This window comes from Canis lupus, chromosome 13, assembly GCF_048164855.1.
Source record: "Canis lupus baileyi chromosome 13, mCanLup2.hap1, whole genome shotgun sequence".
In the NCBI taxonomy this organism is placed as follows: Eukaryota; Metazoa; Chordata; class Mammalia; order Carnivora; family Canidae; genus Canis; species Canis lupus.
In genome coordinates this window covers 17,239,076-17,256,804 of record NC_132850.1, presented here as the reverse complement: position 1 = coordinate 17,256,804, position 17,729 = coordinate 17,239,076, and the positions used below count along the sequence as shown (strand labels likewise).

The 17,729-nt window shown below is 50.1% G+C and overlaps 1 protein-coding gene across 20 annotated transcripts in view; it reads right to left on the bottom strand.

Annotated features, from left to right (window-relative positions):
- ERI3 (ERI1 exoribonuclease family member 3) overlaps positions 1-17,729 on the bottom strand; it is a 127,963-nt gene that overhangs the window by 62,598 nt on the left and 47,636 nt on the right. Inside the window, exon 8 of one of the 20 annotated variants that reach the window (XR_012005559.1) lies at positions 11,972-12,333. The exons of the other annotated variants lie outside the window; for them this stretch is intronic. The gene's annotated coding sequence lies outside the window, so the exon portion shown is untranslated. The remainder of the gene's footprint in view (positions 1-11,971; positions 12,334-17,729) is intronic. 20 annotated transcript variants of the gene reach the window in all.

The following is a 17,729-nucleotide window of genomic DNA, read 5'->3' as shown; positions in this document are numbered from 1 at the left end:
ATAATGAGCAAGGAACAGATAGGAGATGTGAAGGAGGCCTTGGTAACCAAATGGGATGTGGGGCCAAAGGAGAGGAAGTGGTACAGACCAATTCAAAGCTCTGTGGCTTGACGAGCTTCACGCTACTCACTGGGTCAGGCAGAGGAGGAGGCAGGGGCAGAAGAGGATATCTGACACCCAGAGCTGACTAGTGGCTAGTCAACTTTATTACTGTTTTTAAATTCTCTGCCCAAATCACAGTGAACTGCTCATTGTCTCACCCCTAATGCACCACTGGAAGGAGGCACAAGTTTGGGAACGCAGTTTTATATACATGCATGGTGCATGGTAAGCACTCAAAGTGCCTAGGAGACATGCGGCAGTGGGATGATAACTACAGAGGCAGCTGGATATCCAGTTTTGAGGAGAGGTCTGGACTGGAGATATAAACTACTAAATCATTAATGTAATTTTTTTTTCTTTTTATTTTTATTTATTTATGATAGTCACACACACACACACACAGAGAGAGAGAGAAGCAGAGACAGGCAGAGGGAGAAGCAGGCTCCATGCACCGGGAGCCCGACATGGGATTCGATCCCGGGTCCCTAGGATCGTGCCCTGGGTCAAAGGCAGGCGCCAAACCGCTGCGCCACCCAGAGATCCCTCATTAATGTAATTTAAATGAAATTAAAGCCACACAAGTAGATCAACAAGGAAGAGTATGGAGTGAGATGAGCAGAGGGCCCAGGCTAATGTCTCGTAAGTGTTACTGAACTAAAATGAAATGAAGTCATCCTAGAAGACCATCACCACACAGTGGAACTCACTACTTTACATGACAATCAGCTCTAGTTTGGGACTCCTTCAATTCTAGAACATCCTTCCTTAATACTAAACTAAAACCTATCTCTTTATATTTTCTACCCATGAGTCCTTAGAAACTAGAGAGTGAGACTTCCAACTCTTCCCTACAGAATACTTCCCAGATCTAAGGGCCCAGGAAGCTTCCCCCAGAGGTCCCTGCTCAGCTCCTTCCAGAATTCCACAGGAGATACTGGACTATGAGTCAGGACTTACCAACCCACCTTCATTCCTAGAGGGCAGAACTCCTGGACCTTTTTCAGGGTATCAGATACCCAGAGCCACACATGCTCTTTAACCTCACTTTACATCAACTTGTAGTCAATCTAAACAATCTAAAAGCACATTTCCCCTTTCTGGAATATATACAACAGATTTCTGAGCTTAAATTACAGATCATTAGTATCAAATGGCATGGAGTAGTCAAGCAAGATGAGACCTGAGAAAAACCTAATGAATTTGGTATCAGTGGGTTGGTGGGAGCAGAAGGCAGCATGCAACATGTCAAACAAGGATTAAGAGATAAGAAAGCGGAGACCACACTGTAAGCTCCTTTTTGAGGAAGTTTGGCAGTAAGAATCCAGTTAAGATGATTGGTTCCGTCAGAGAAAGATCCAGGGCAGTCCAGCCTTCCCTCCATTATTTGACAGACTCTGAGAGGAAAGTGATACCCATATTTCAGGCAGTATAGTAAGGATTTACTTTTCTGAGACCTGAGATATCTTACTTGAAGGGAGGTTCCTCTCAAATATCCAGGCGGCTCAGGTACATTAATTACAACCAATTTCCCAGAAGGCAAATTCTGGCTGAGACCAAGATGAAGTAATATGCAGGGAGCACATCCCCATGTGGGAACTGAGGACCAAGAATGTAAAGAGACTAGGTAAGGCTTTTTTTCTGTTTTTTTAAAGATTTTATTTATTCATGAGAGAGAGAGAGAGAGAGAGAGAGAGAGAGAGACAGAAATACAGGCAGAGGGAGCAGCAGGCTCCTTGAAAGGAGCTTGATTCGGGACTTGATCCCAGGACCCCAGGATCACCACCTAAGCCAAAGGCAGACACTCAACTGCTGAGCCACCCAGGTGTCCCTAGGCAAGGTTTTGAAGGATGAAAGATAGATAGCCTTAGGAGCTAAAGTGTGGTTGCTTAAGGAGAACTGTATTGTCTAGATAATTTTCTTATTTCCTTCTATTTTTCTTTCATGTTCCTTACCCTTGTTATTTGTGAAAATGCTTGCTGAGCTCAGCTATTTTTGAAAACTCATATTAAGGTCTTGTGAGTGAAGGGGGTCACCAGAAGCAGCAGAATCTGCAAAGGAAGAGGTCAGGGGGACTGGCCAGCAAAAAGCAGGGGTCCTGGGCTACCTATCATATTCTCCCTTAGCCATTCCCAGTGCCTCAATTCTTTGAGATGGACCAGGAGCCCTACTGGCTGTGGCTACCCTTGGTTGGGGGTGCAGGCGGGGGGGCTCCCTCTCCAGCAAGATTTCAAAAGTAGCCATTTCTACCCAGGTAGGAAGGGTCTAGCACAGTAGAATCTTACCTGATCCTCTCAGAGGAGGACCCATACCAGAGAGGCCGTGTCAAAGACAGAGGAGACAGACTGTCAGGCTGGATGGTCAGCCTCAGATGAGGCTCAGCAGCGACCCTGAGTGCTATCTGTACCCCATGGCTGACTGAAGCAGAGGAGGACGGGACTATAATTTTCACTCAGGCTCTAGTACTTGCAGGGACACATGCAGTTTGCAGACTCACAGGCATTTAGGTTGTTGAGTCCTCCAGTCTGTGGCTGGTTCTAGCCCTGTGACTCCAAGACACAAGCAGTAGAGATGTAGCATGGTCCAGGCCCATCTTCACAAGAGACTCAGAGCCAAATGCCAGAACTTGAACTTCCAGATGCCTCATGGGAAGACAGCTACGCATTTCTATGACAGAACCCTACCCAGCTTAGAGAGCACCAAGAGAAGCCATGGAGGAGGGTAGGTCAGAATAGTCATCAGACCCTACATAAAATAGGAAAGCAATGCCCAGAGAAGAAAAAGGATTTGCTCAATCACATAACAAACCAAGGGGAGAATGAGAAGTAGGATCTCAGCCTTCTGACTGCACAAGGCATCAGTCATGCACATGCACTCAGAGCTCTTTACAGTCCCCAGGGAGGTAAGCGCTGGGGCCTTAGAGAGGCAGGTAGCATGGTAGGCATGGCGGTTACTGCTCAAGGTCACATCTGGCTCCAAGGTTCTTAGGAGCCTAAGGCTAGGGTCTGTGGGTACCATGGGGTACATGGTTCCATCAACTTGTAAAGGAAAAGGGCAAAAGCCCCACTGGCACAAAGGGTCTAAATGCTGTGAGTTCCTACCAGATACTGATCCCAGGGAAAGAGCCACTGGCAGTGGGCCCTGAACTAGCCTGCGGGCATGAACGTGCAGGCAGGTTTATGGTGCCCAGGTCTCTGTGCAGCTGGAATCACTGGGCACAGAGCTCCGCAACTGCCCAAACATCATCTGGCCATGCTTATTACTGCTGCCCAATGAAATTTTATGCACCAAGTCCACAGGTGTGATTTCCCCTTCTTTATGAGGGTCGGAATGACATCACTGATGGCCAATAGAAAAGAGCCAATTATGTCCAGGCCATAAAAAGGAATGAGATTTTTTCAACCAAATCAAAACTTCCTTTAGCTTCATGAATGCAAGGGGCCCCCTTTAAGGAAGGGCCCCCCAGTCCTGCCGTGGGCTCTAAACCGAGGGATTATGATCACTTTCCAAATACTGTGGGGCCTAGGGCTACAAAGGGGCTCCACCTTCAGCACTTCTCATGTGACGCTGCTCTTATCACACTGGGCCCCAGGGTCATCAGCATAGAACATCAAACCCTGCTCAAAGAAGCCTGAGTAGCTCCTCGCTACTTCTAACTCCAGGCAAGAGCTAGAAAAGATGGGGTATTCCTCAAGTTCCCTCATTACTCCTTCCAAATAATAAAAAAAGGAAGCAGAGATCCCGCCATTTAGAAAGAATAGTGGGAGGAAGAGGGGTACAAGAAACTGCCCTCCTCCAACAAGTATCAGGCACAAAGCATAAGGGACCCAGCCCTCCCCACCCCTCATCCAGCCCCACCACCTGCAGTCCAGCGTTTGGGCTGGGCCCAGACAGCCCTGATGGCAAACAGGTGTGAGCAGCTCGGCGCCAGCCAAGGCAGGGGACTAGCTCGTTAAGGGAACACCACCCTCGCTAATGGGTAGGGGCAGGATGAAGCCATTGTGAACAGGAGCTCAGCTTTGAAGATTAGGTGAAACAGAGCTGGGGGGGCTCTGCTAGAACCGCTAGGCTTGGGTTGAGGAGGCCAGCAGCATCCATGGAGGTCTGACAGACAGACTGGCAGACACCAACAGCCATGACCAGCAGGAGCGCAGGCACCAGTGCTGGCAAAGGCTATGCAGCCTATTCCTTCTGTGCTTTTCTAAGTCTGAGGGCAACTCGATCCCAGGGAGATACAGGCCACTCTCACTTTTAGCAGACTTGAGCCCTTAAAGAACAGGAGGCCAGCTGAATCTGGAGCCGTACGTGATCCCTTTTCTGCTGCTCTGGGAAGGCCGTGAGACCCAGATCTTGAAGTAATGTAGGCTGTGAGTCCTGGTGTCCAAAAGCTCGAGGAGGCACATACTGCTCACCTACAACGGCAAACTATTTTATCCCATCTGATACGTGGAAACGGAGGAGTGTTAAGGAACAAAGAAAAGAGGTGGGAGAGAAAAAGGCTTGTCTCAGTCTTCTTCCAAGTCACAGTTTCACCATGGAGGGAGGGAAGGCCCAGCCCGGGGAAGGAGTAGGCCAAGAGACCCAACCAATCAGCCAGATGGATGCTCCTGCCAAAGGGACACCCATGAGGGGGAGTGGGGTTTACTTCCATGTAGGCTCCCTACGTTTGCTCATTCTGACACAAACGTGCCCACAGAATGTTGTCACCGCTGTCCTATGTTTCAGAGCTGCCATGTTTCCTAGGCCTCGGGAAAGGTCCCGTTTCCACTGGATCCCAGTCTGGGAGGCGCACCTAGTCAGAGCCTTGCTGGCCGGTGTGATGAGCGTGCACCCGGCACACGCAGGCTGTCCCAGGCAAGGCAGCACTTAGCTAGGGACGCAGCTCTTTGTCTCTGTTTCCGTTCCCCCCCACCAGAGGAGATAAACAGACCCTGGGTGATAAACGGCCCGCCTTTCACGATCACTTTTCCTCAAGTTGAGGAGAGTAGCTAGTGATGGATGGGCTGGAATTTGGTTATCGGGAAGGGCTGTCAGCCAGAGGTGCCTATCTCCTCCCCCACTACGCAGGGCATCATTACACTGTGGCATCGAGGTAAAATATGAGCAAGGGGAGGGAAGGAAGAAAGAGGGGAAGGCTGGGCTTCCACACGGAGCAAATTGAGCTACAATGAGAGCGGGCACAAGGCTGGGACGTTAGTTATCTGCCACAACACCTTTATCTCTGCGCAAATTGGTCCCTCCTCCTCCCCCACCGCATCCTCTTGTACAAACAGAGGCAGGCACAATGTGTCACCACTGCAATAGCGTAGCAATTTAACCCGAATTAGTGAGGGGGTCAAGCCAGGAAATAGGGGTTTCTCATTTCAACAGGTTCCTTAGTCTCTGCTCTGAACACCTACACTGGGGGGGGCAGACTCATAATTGAATTCACTCACTCGGCCACTGCTGACGTATAAAAAATTAATGCTTGAGCCTCCTGCTTATCAAAGCTGGTTAGTTTCCGTCTCACCTGCGAGATGCACCATGGCAGGAGACATGGCCTGGGCCATCCGTGGCAGGCTGCACACTCGGGACTTTCAGACAATGCAGGGATCGGCAAGGTCAGGAAGGGAGACAAAAGTGCTGCCCGAGACAGCAGCCCCATGCCGGCAACCCCTCCTAGAAGCCTAGAGGAGAGGGTGCAGGGTGCGGTGAGGGATGGAGGCCAGGGGGGCTGGAGAAGGTGATCACTTAAAGATGATCCTGGGCAGTTCAAGAATGTACCTCAGTCTCCAGACAGAAGCAGCATTCTGGCTCCACTCTCCACCTGGAGATGTCCTGGGTGCTTTAAGAGAGGTGTCCAGTAACCCCTCTCTGCCCCTTAAGTAAACAGACACACACACACACACACACACACACAGTTGTGCTGAAACTGAGGAAGCCAATGGCAGGACTGATGGCAACAAGGCTAAAAGAGCCAGGAGTAGAGGAGTCAGGCCCATTCCCTAATGGCTCCCCCACTGCAGACCCCCAGAGCTAGAAGGGGGCGGGAGGAGGGAGAGGGCAGTACGACCCCACCCAGCACATGGCTCTGCTGCACCAAGAGACAACTTGGTCAAGTGCCCATGTGTCCTTGAGCAAGTTACGTCACGTCCGTGCCCTGCTCTGTGAAGGTTGTAGGAGCTAGCCAAGGGAAACACATTCCTACATAAGCACTCATGAAGTGCTGGCTATAAGGAGGTCAGCTGTGACCAAACCTGCAACAGCCTTTAGAGAGGCTTCCAGGCCACCTGCCTTGAGAAGACAGTGCCTTAGTCAGGAAAAATACACCAGTGAAACTTTGCTAGGGATGACACAGAAAGGGAAGTTCTAAAACCACTGAACAATTACAAAAAAATGAATTCCAAGAAGCCTGGGGATGAGAGGAGTTGTGCATGGAGGAGGCACCTCGGAACTCATTCTCCAAATCTAAAGAATCAGTACACAAATCGGTGGGAACAAAAGTCAAGGCACCAAGACATTAAATGGGAGAACTTTCCACCTTAATTGTCACCACATACTTAAGGGCATCGCTGAGACCCAGGACCCTCAAGGGCAGAAACCAATCAAACCTGATTCCTAGATTCAGGGAGATTCCAAGACCACACAGAAGATAATCACAGCATGAAACATAAAGATCACCTTAGGAAAGATAAAAGGGCCATCCCATTTCTGATGATGGGAGAGCACTGCTGGGGAACATTTACAAACATTCTGCTTCAGTCCCCTCTGTTGGAACATGAACACACATACACACACACACACTTTCTCTCTCTCTCTCTCTCTCTCTCTCTCTCTCTCTCTCTCCCCCTCTCCCTCCATTCCTTCTTCTCTGCCTGCCTATAGCCCTGGGAGAGCACCGACTCCTCAGCCCACTTTGCTCTCACACTTGCCCCCATCCTCTGGGACAGCTGCAGGTTACAATTCCAACCACAGGCTTCAGAAAGATGATACACTTGCTGGAGCCTGCGAAGGGTCAGGAGAGAGTACTGTTTGAAATACCAGCGTGACAGCTGGCTCCTTGTCTGTCTCTTCCTCCCCCACCCCCCTCCCCAAACTTGTCATGGTACAAGAAGTCTATAAGCAGCCCATCAGCTTTAAATATCAGTGTGCGTGAAGCAGGAGCACGAGAGCGAGGGAGCGGGAAGCAGACAGTGAGCGCCTCTGTCGCCACTGCCTGTCAGGGAACACTAATGAATTTCACCACCAGCAGCCATGCTTCAGATGGGGGGGTGGGGGGGAATATGGGGGTGGGGAGTTTTCTAGGGAGAACCTCGCAGTATTAAAACATCTTTTCCCAAAGCCCTGTTAATAAATGTCACTGCAGAGCGGAGAACTATGGCCTACCGCTAGGACACCAAAGCAAAGGAGGGGTGGGGACAAGCCTCCCAACGGGAGAATGCTATGTATGAGGCTGGAGGGGGCCAGGTGAGCCCTGTAATTGGGAGGGTGACCACCACGACCCATAGACCAGGACAGGAAGGAAAGGCCTCAGGTGGGGGGAGATCACCAGCTATGCTTCCAGGCCAGACCTACTGCCCACCCCTTTTCCCCATCAACTTCAGCCAACTCACTTCACAGGAAGGCCCAGGGCAAGGGGCTCCAGGGACTCCCTTCCAGATCTAGGGGAGGTGAGGGGGGAGGAAACTGGCACCAGTCCCAACAGGAAGTACTTCCCCCACAGGTGGCAGGAACCAGAGCTTATCATAATCTCCATTTTACAGATAAGTATGTGGAGGTTGAGTGGGAATGTGACTTGCCCAAGATCCTACAACTCCTAAGTACTGGAGTCAGGACTCGAACCGAGGTCTCCTAATTCTAAAGGCCCATCTCTTTCCACAATACCATGTAGCTTCTCTGGGAAGGGCTGATCACCTCATTACCTCCTATGTGTCCTCTTCTCCCAGGCCCTGCCCGTCTCCCTCCATTCCCTCCCACTGGTACACACACACCTCTGGCCTGGCATAGGCCACAGCTGCCATGTAGCACAGGGCTGGGCTCCAAGCCAGGGTGAATCCAGCCTGGCAAAGAAAGCTCTGGGAGTGAGCCAGGCCATCACCTGGGAGTCTCCACAGCTCAGAGGGCATAGCTGCAGGCATAAGCCTTCCCTCGGGTACCCTCTGCACAACTCTGATCAGCAGTGTCTGCTCTGGCAGCGACCTGCTGTGCAGGGGGCAAATGACATTTAATTTCCTCTTGGTTTCCCTATGGTACAGACGAAAGGCCGTCACCTGCGTCTGGGTCTGGCGGCACAGCTGGAAGTGTTCCCAGACATGCTGCTCTGGAGAGTTCCCAAACAGAAACCAGAACACAGGCAGAGCAGAGGGACGCCCCACAGGCCAGGCTGCTGGTTGTCCCTGAGAAAACCAACCTCAAATCCCCATTGCCAAGCAGATACCCAAAGCCTCCGAGAGGCAGTGATACGTAAACGGCACCTCCCTGCTCCACTGCTTGCCAGCCCACTTGCCAACCGTTTCCCCACACCAAGCCCACAAAAATGACAAGAAGCACACAAGTGCCACAGACACGCTGTGGAACAGTATAATACACATTTCCCCTGTGCCACAGAGAGTTCAAGAAATCAAACACCTTCTATCTCCCTAGCCCCTCTACAGTGGGAACAGTAGGACAAGCATCTCTCCGGAATTCCCTGAGGCCGATTCCTCCAAGGGAAGGGCACGGTGCCCCACCTGTTGTGACTGCGGGGAAGTGTCAGAGCTGCCACCGGTTCCTGGCGAGAGCTCTTTCCCAGATAGAATGGCAGAGGCCCCAGCAGGAGGCAGGCAGGAGTGGGGGGAGGAGGGGAGCAGGTGACAGGAGCTTTCCAGGACACTTTGGTCAGTGTCTCAGCTGATGAGCTGTCCTCTCTTTTGGCCAAGGAAATCGAGAGTTCCTTAGCAGTTTGAGCTGTTTCCAAGATATCTCACTCACCCCCCCACTACAGCCTCCACCTAGCCTATGGCCATCTTGACCCTTTGCCTGGGCTGCTTTTGTGTGGCCTACAATGCCCTCTGGAGGCTCCACGGAGAGGCATCTGCAGGCGGTCAGGTTCTGTCGATCTGCTCGGATACACTCAAGGACACAGCTGTTCCCCGAACCCTCTGGATGATCTCCTCCGCCCTGATCCCAACGCCCTGAACTCCTTCAAAACAGGTAAGCACGTGGCCTACACGGAGTGAACCCTTCCAGGTGGGCATCAGAACAGCCCAGTGGTTTTTAAACTGTGCTCGATGGGGTTCGAGGATTCTAGAAGGGACATCAGGCCACGTTGGGGACTGGGGGAATAGGAGGAAGAACGGTAGGTAGGGCCTTGCCCCAGCTTCAACCAGAGCAGCTCAACTTTTATATATTTTGTAATGTTAGGCTTTAATATTTTGGTTTTTTAAAAAGTTTCCTGCTAAAAAATACTACCCATTCAGTCTCTCTGCTGTTCTCCTCTGGGTTCTCAACGGCACTTGTTCGGTATCTTCCCTACGTGGTGCTCTCACACTCCACCTTACCCAGTGTGCAGGTGGTTTATTCACGTGCTACTTTCTGTCCTGATCACCTGGTGATCAGTCCTGACAGTCCCTAGCACAGGACTTCCCGGCCCGGAGCAGCTTTCAACAGGGGCTGACTTCAGGCTACTGCTGGAATATACCAGCACCTCCAGCATGCACAGCAGTCCGCACCTTCAGTGGCAGTTTCCAAAAGAATTCCTTGAGAGAAGAGCTGACATTTACAAAGAAGGGCCTAGTGAAGACACGTGGCATATGCCACTCCTAAATCACCAAATGGGGGCACACCTGCTACCCTCATCCATCACCTAAATCAACCTCAACCTCTGGGGGATCAAAGAGACTTTTCAATGGGCCAATCTTTGGGCAAAATGCAGATATTCCCACAGGAAATATCATTCATTAGAAGTTTCCAAAGCCTGAATGTGGGACCATCCATAGAAACACAAGATGACACTCCTCAGCTGAGTGCTCCTGGATCTGTTGCCTTGCAGAAGAGTCACTAGTCTCACAATTCTGCTTATAGGACTGGAAATGGGTGAAGACCCTTGGCCCCATAAACCAAGCCCCATTGCCTGGGCTCCTTCTCCAGCCAACTCTGGGGAAGGGGCAGGAGGGAGGCAGGGATCTGTGCTCCTTCTAGCTAAAGCCACTTGTTAATAGGCCCTAGATTCCCTTATCCCGGGGGAAAGGAAGGTAGCAATGAGCCCTCTCCCTTGCACCCCCCCCCCCCATATGCCTCCCAGCAGGGCCAGGGAAGAGAGCCATTAGTGTGTGCCTCAGCAGACAATGGGGAGGAGAAGTCTCCAGAGCAAAGGACAACTGCAGCAATTAGAATGCAGGGAGGTTCAGAAGCTATTTAACTGGGTGACCCCTGAGGTCGCTGCATCTGACTCCCATCCCTGGATAAATATTGTATGAGAGGGGAGGGGGGAGAGCGAGGGAGCCCTCAGAGTGCTGCTCCTCCTTCCACTCTGTTCCCTACCCCACATGGCTGCCTCCAGCCACACATACCAGGAACATTATTTACAGCCCTGACAGTCAGAGCAATCACTCTGCTAACCAAGAGGGAATGGACAAAGTCGACTTACCAAAAATTGACTATGGCAATTGAAGAAGAAACCAGGGCTGTGGGGGAAGGGAGCTGGGCCCACACTGAGGCATTCCCCCATAGTCTGACTCCAGCTGGAGCAAATATTTCCCATCACCCCAAAACCACTGGCAGAGTAAATCAGAAAGGGTGCATCCCTCCACCTTTTGAAGGCTTCATAATGTAAAAACTCCTGGATCTCATCACTACCCAGGTGTTCCTTAGCAAAGATGGGAGTCTGAGCTACCTGCCCAGAAGAAGTGGGACTAGCCACATGTCACTTATCCAGCTGCCTCCTCAGCTGACCTCTAGGAAAAGGCAACAAGCAGGAGAGTCAGCCATAGCAGAAAGGGGTCAGGCTGGGGGAAGAAGAGGAGAGCGTCTGAGTGCGGGCTGTGCCTTGGCCCCCACATGTGCCACTCCTCCAGTCCTGCTCTAATGCACCCTGACATGCCTCTGAAGACAGAGAGCTGTTTGCAGTCAGCACCGTGATTTGTTAGTAATTATTTCCATGGTGTCACATTGCTGTCACTCTGTTAACAAAGAGACAGGCTGCCTCAGGCTGCCTGCAAGAAAGAATCGCAGAGAAAAAGGCCTGTCAGGCTCTCGGGATTCTCTGGGCGGCTAGCTTTCTTCCCCAAACCAACATCCTTGCAGGCTTTGGAAGAAACAGTTTTACAGAACTATCAAGTCTGAGTATGTCACCCTTTAGCCAGGGACACTGAAAATTTATCCCACCCACTCACAGCCATCTTTCCCAAGCCCTACTGAGCTAAGCCTCCAAAGTCCACAGATCATTCAGGCACAGGTCACTACACCAGCTGCAGCCTGGAGTTCCCCAGCCTTCATCTTCTAAGACCCATCCTTCTGGACTCCTCTTCCTCACTGGGGTGTTTGCAGCCTCCCATGTGCTCTTAGAAGCCCAACAACTGGAAACGTATTTTAGACCAAACTGAGGCAACTGCCCCACAGGCATGGGTGGTGGTTAAAGAGAATACGATGGCAGGGCGTTTTCCCTCCTTGAATCTGCCAACTGCAATTCAGGACCAAAGGAGCTCAGGTGTCAATGCCCCTGCAGTCTCCAGATGACCGTGCACCTGTGAGATCCCCACAGACTGCCCCATCATTCCCAGTGCCTGGATCAGTTCCATATCGCCACAAGGAAAACTAGTGGTTTGCTTTAGCACAGAGTTATGTCTCCATTACCTACCCTTGCTGGGAATTAGAGGACAGATTGGCAAGTGCTGACAAAACAGAGGTCACTCACCTTACAGGCATGGAAAGTTGGAGATTAATTCTCTCCTCTCACCGAGGGAATCAGACTCCTGGAGAGTAGAAAGGATGCACCAATACTGAGGAAACCCTTTCACTGCCAAGCAGCAGCAGCAGCAGCAGGAGAGGGAGACAAAAGCCCACATGCCCTACAGAGGCCTTGTCAAGATGGCAAGAGCCAATGCCACCCAGCTCCTGCAGAACCTCACAGAGGAGCCTGGACAAAACCAAGATTCTTCTGGCACCATGGTCCAAAGCGCAGAGGGCAGTGCTGGCTGCATGCCCTGGAATGTAAACTCCATGAAGGCAGGATGTTTTAAAGGTTTATCTCTTTGATCACTGCTGTATCCTCAATACCTAGAATAGTATGAGACACAGAGTGGGTATTCAATCAACATCTACTGAAAGAATAACTAAATGGGTCAGTATGGCCCAAAGACCACTTCCACAGGCCTGGGGCCAGCTTCTCCCTATCATAGGAGTTCAAAGAGGGAAGCTGGTGCAGATTCCAGAAGAGACAAGAAGGCCACATATCCAAAGGACTGGAATTAGGTTTTAAAGGAGGAGGGAGATTTGGACAAGCTGACAGGCCTCGGGATATTCTATCAGACTGAACATTCACATACTCATTCGACAAACATGTACCTAAGGGCTAAAGGTATGCAGTTCAACAAAAGGAGAAGGGATAAAGTACCCTAAGGAGATATAATGTAACACTATACAGCAATGAAAAGGCTGAATACTAATATATACAACAACCGTGGAGGACTCTCTCATAATGTTGAGCAAAGGAAGTCAGACATAAAAGAGTACATTTTGTATGATTCTACTTATTCAAAGTCAAGAACAGTCAAAATATTGGCCCAGGGCATGATCCTGGAGATCCGGGATCGAATCCCACGTCGGGCTCCCGGTGCATGGAGCCTGCTTCTCCCTCTGCCTGTGTCTCTGCCTCTCTCTCTCTCTCTCTCCCCGTGTGACTATCATAAATAAATAAAAATTAAAAAAATAAATAAAATAAAATAAAATAAAATAAAAAAATAAAATAAAATAAAATAAAATAAAATAAAATAAAAAGAACAGTCAAAATGAACCAAAAGTAATAGAAGTCAGAACAGTGGTTACCTGACAGGCGGAGGGCATTACTAACTGAGGAGGGGCACGAGGCAATTTCTAGGATGATGGAAAAGGTTCTTTATCTTGATCTGGGTGGTGGTTACACAGGCCCATACTCGCATAAAAACATATGGAGCTGTGCATTTCATGTTTGTATGCTTTATGTACCCTACTGTGCCTGTTTCATACCTTGATTTCTAAAAATATTAGGGAAAAAAAAAAGAGTTGGGTCTCAAGAGTCACACAAGTTTAAAAAAAAAAAAAAAAAAAAAAACAAACACAAAAATATCTCACCCGAAGCAAAACATTTTCCAGGAACAACAGTGGCTCCTTCTCCTTAGGAGTTCAGGGGCAAGCCCTCCAGCCTGCACTCTCTAGCTGCCAGAGGACAGAGGAGCCCAAACAAATGGCCAAGGCCTTGCAAGGTCCAGAAATACTCAAAACACAAAGAAGTGCAACCCAAGTCCCAGACCTAGGAGGTAGTAGCAGCCTCTATTCTGTACCAGGTGAGATGTGGGGAAGCAGAGATGGAACATATGGTTAAGCCATGGCCCCAGCTGGTTCTGAGGCTCTCTGAAGCAGCCTGTCAGATACTGCTACAAAGGATAGAACCAGACTTCCAGAGACAGTCCCAAAGAGCCACAGGACCAATTTGTCTTCTTGACAAGCCAGGCAGACACTGGCTGAGCTACTCCAACTCTGGGCCATACAAAGGTCTCAGTGCCTACGGCCCCCCCTGCCAGCAAGAGGAGGTGATAAGACTCTCACAGATGGTCAAGGGGAGTATAACTCTGAGGGCCCATACTTAGGCAGCAACACTTGCCTCAGGACACAGTAAAGAGCCATCCAGTCAGCAGCTCTGTAGCAGGCCAAAGCATGGGTCTCCCATTACCACACACATCTCAAAGCCTGAGGAGTTAATACACAAATGACTTTATCATTTTATCAGGATTTTAACCAAGCAAAACTTCCATTCCAGGGGTTCCAAAAATCACTGGAGTGCTTTAGACCCTTTGACACCTTCCTAGTGGATGAGATGAGGCCAACATTAGAGTCTTATCACTCAGCCCAGAAGTGGTAAGACTTCTGGGTAAAACTGCCCAGAAGGTGGATCACCAGAGGCTCTGCCTGCCAAGGAGGGACCGAACTTATTGATTGGACAACAAAGCTCCTCCCCAATGCCCCTCTAGGTCCAAAATCTTTCCAGAGCAGACTAATTGTCCCAAACTCAGGCTCTGAGGTAAGGATAAAAGCTGAGCTGCCTACTAACCTGTAGCTCCAGGACCACAAGGAGAAGAGCGGAAAGGGGGCGCAGGCAGGGGCCTAAGAGTTCCCATGGACTCCACAGAAACCTGCTCCTGCCCTAGAGACTGCCCATAGGAAATGGATAACCCGCACCAAGCCCACACTCAGGAGCCCCTTTACCACTAGTGCTAGGCACCAGGACATGTGCCAGAGGGAAGTCTCATGCATCTGTGAGTAGGCTGGCCCCAGAGGCCTGCAAGCTCTCAGGGGGAGGCGGGGCACCCCTCGCTCCTCAGAGCCCAAGAACTCTCGGCCCAAGGAGCTGTCAGGCTAACGAGGCTACCCCACCACCACTCCATCTGAGCGTGGCAGGCTGCACCGCACGACTGGCTTCAGGTGGCTCTTCTTTAATTAATGGCATCCCAGGCTCTGCAGGGAGCTTCACCCTACAATGAATGGCCCTCTCTCATTAGAGGCAGGCCTGCCATGATGTATTCAGGGCGAGGGCCAGGATTCATTTCCCTGTCTGTGGGTTGGGGATGGGAGGGAGGGGAGAGACAGCAGGGAGAGATTTATATCGAGTGACTTGGATTAGCTGCAGCTGAAACATGACCCCATCAACTCAAGCTGCCTTCTTGGGGCTAACCCGATGCACCTCTGCTGACGAGAGGGCTCTAGGGAAGCTGAAGGGAGGGCAGAAGGTCTGTTTCTTGTTCTCTCTGGGCTTAGGCTATAGCTTGAAGGCCCAGAATTCCTATACAACCTCCAGAACACCCTCCCCACCCGCCACACACACTCAGTGTGCACTGGAAGCCAGTCTTGCCCACTGAGAAAGCCTCTTCGTGGCCAGGAAGCTGACCCATTGGCCTCCAAACTGTAAGATTGACCACAGCTGGCGGCTCGCTTTCCTAACTACTTTGTGTAGGAAATACCCACCCTCCCTACTTCAGAGGAGGAGTCCACTGTCCCCCATATCTGCCCCCATATCTGCTGTCTGGACAGGATCCAAGTACATCCTGCCACAGAACATCTCAGGCTACCCAGCACTAGGGAAGAGGTGGGCATTGGCCTGACTCAAAAACATCCTGTCAAAAAAAAAAAAAAGAAAAAAAAAAAAAACATCCTGTCAGCTACTGCCTCACTATAGTGAGCCTCTAAGGTCAGGGGATTCTATACAATACTACTCCTTTTCTCCACCTCCCCCTGAGGCCGTCTCATAGCGATCACAAGACTGAACAGGGGAACCTGGGGTCTTCTGGTAAAACAGTGTCCACATTTCCAGCATACTTCTCAGAGACTTAGAAGAAAGGCTACCCTGAACGCTGTTATTCATACAGGTGGTTTTAGGCCTAGGGACTAGGTAGGTGGTTCAGGCTGGCGGCAAACAGCACACAGCCCTACAAACTCCTCCTGTTATATCCTGAATTTGACATTCAGTTTTGCCTGTGCTTGGGATAACAATCATACATCAAAGCCTGTCCTCTATCCATCCTCGGCCCTCTCAGAATGCCCAATTCACTAAAAGAGCTGGAGACTGGGCCCTCACCTGCCCCTGCCAGCCAATCAGAAGGCTGCTCTGCAAGCTCACCACGTCCCTAGGAGGGCCAGGGCAAAATGCCTATCATCTGTACACACACCCACTCCATGTCATCCACAGTTCTCCCTGGCCCTTGTGGGAGAGCATTCATTTACCCTTCCTTCCCTACTCGGAAAGAGATGTAGCTCAGTTCCGCTTTGCTAAGCCCTATTTGGCAATGTGTCTAAACACATGCAAACTTAATTAGTTCAGGAGGGGAGCCCAAGCACTTGCAGTGACAGATAAAAGTATCGGGAAATGAGACAAGTCAGAACTGCCAGGGAGTTCTTACTCAAGCCCCTTCCCCCAGCAGGCTGCTAATCAGAAGTGATATAGCTCAGAGCTGGGACCAACTGGCACACCCATGGGCAAGGGGTAAGGCTTTCATGAGCTTAGTGACATGATGAGGTCCCCCACATGCTTCCAGACATACTATAGGATAGAGGTATCCAAAATGATACTGGAAGTGGTTTCCTTAAAACAGATCTGAGGATTCATTCATTTGTAGCTCATCAAGGAGGCTCTCAGCAGCCCCAAATCATCCCTCAATACACCCCCTGGCCAACCATGCCCCCATACCAAAATACATGTAACAGTCCAGACCTCCACCAACACCACATGGGGTACCAGCAGCCTAGGGTGTCAGAGAACGTCAGCCACTCAGTGCAAACAAAGGAAAGCGGGAAGGGCATCCCCCCTATCATCACAAAGCCATGGGCCATGAAGGGCAGAAGCAGATGGTCAGATGGCATAGTGGTTAAACACGCTGGTTCTAGAGTCAGAATGCCTAGGTTCATACGCCTGCCACAAACTGGTTGTGTTCCCTTGACAAACTTACCTCCCTGGGCTCCAGTTTCCTCATCATTTAAAAAAAAAAAAAAAAAGTTATAAAAAGAATTTATTTCATAGTATTGTGGCAGAATTAAATGAGATGATGTGTAAATAAATAGCACAGCAGACTCCTGATATGATACGTAATAAGCGCTCGATACATGCTATTTTTCTTATGATATAAATGTCCCCAGAGCAATCCCAGCCCTCAGTGTTGGAAGGCACAAATCTCTGAGAAAGGCCTTCAGCCAGCTGAGGACCAAACTCCTCCACGACCCAGGCCTGTGGGCCATCTCACCCAGTACCCAACATGAAGGGAGGACCCAACACCCAGTGCTGGTGTGAGAAAATCCAGGGGCCACCTGGCATTAGCAGCATAGTTCTCCAACCCCTCACACTCAGATTGGTACAGGAAGGCCCAAGATTTCCTCTCCTGTTCCATTCTCCCTGAATCTACCTTCCATTGATCCTCTGTCATTCTTCCTGAGTACAAATACCACAAGCCCACTCCATTACTTAGCTGTCATTTATTCAACAAACATTTATTGAACAACTACTAAGTGCCAAACACTATCCAAGGTTATAATGGTACCCACAATCTAGTAATAAGGAGAAGTAGAGGGAGGCACGATACAATCTCATGTATAAATAAGTACATGTCCAGACTGCTTTCTTCCAGCAAGATCTCTGCTGCCATGTCAAAGATGGAACCCCTCTACAGAGACATTCCCTGCCTGGGTAGGCAGAGAAGAGAAAAAACTAGAGAAAGAACACTAAATGCCATGAAGAGCTTCAAGAACCACAAGGTAAGGCAAAGAAAGGGTAGGTCAGGTAGGGGAGGCAAGCTGACCAAGCACCAAAGCCATAACAAGTGTCATGTCATTTCTTAAACAAGTTGAGAAGGAAAATTAAATCCATGCCCACTAAATTAAAACCCACCTCAGCAGGATCTGTGACTATAGCATCAAAGCCCACAGAGTATCAA